The 485-nt window shown below is 35.5% G+C and overlaps 1 long non-coding RNA gene across 1 annotated transcript; it reads right to left on the bottom strand.

The window, feature by feature from the left end:
- Positions 1 to 86: 86 nt before the first annotated feature.
- Positions 87 to 484, bottom strand: LOC104774927. The gene is made up of 3 exons (XR_765592.1): positions 445 to 484; positions 264 to 354; positions 87 to 194 (listed from the first exon to the last, which is right to left on the bottom strand). It is a non-coding gene; the product is annotated as an uncharacterized LOC104774927 (long non-coding RNA).
- Position 485: the final 1 nt, after the last annotated feature.

Below are 485 nucleotides of genomic sequence, written 5' to 3'. Positions count from 1 at the left end.
TAACATGAACAAAGAAATTATCAAACATTGAATGCTTGAAGCAGGCACTACAAAATATATAACACTAAAACATTGTCGCACCTTCTTTTTTGGTATATATGAGATTCTTTCCAAGTCGTTAGTGCTCAGCTGTAATGGCTGGTGATCGAATAACTTGTGCGACGAATCTCCACCAGTTACGGGTAGTAGTGTCTCTGAAACAAGAATATTCGTTAATATGTGATAAGTGGTAACACAAAATCTATCGAGTTCAAAATGCTCACCAGATCTTTTCAACGCAATATATTTTTGAAAATCTGTCTTAGGACCAGCATCATTATAATTCCTTACATCAATTTTTTCATAATTTGTCACCTGCAGCATCAAGAGAGCACTGATCAATGAACTATATAAGATATGATGTACCTTAAGCAACAATGGCAGTTTAAAAGTTTAGATACACACCGGTGGTAGATCACTAATAGCATCAGCCAGTGTAAGAGCAT

The sequence above is a fragment of the Camelina sativa genome, unplaced genomic scaffold, assembly GCF_000633955.1.
Source record: "Camelina sativa cultivar DH55 unplaced genomic scaffold, Cs unpScaffold06878, whole genome shotgun sequence".
NCBI lineage: Eukaryota > Viridiplantae > Streptophyta > Magnoliopsida > Brassicales > Brassicaceae > Camelina > Camelina sativa.
This window is presented reverse-complemented; position numbering and strand designations above follow the sequence as displayed.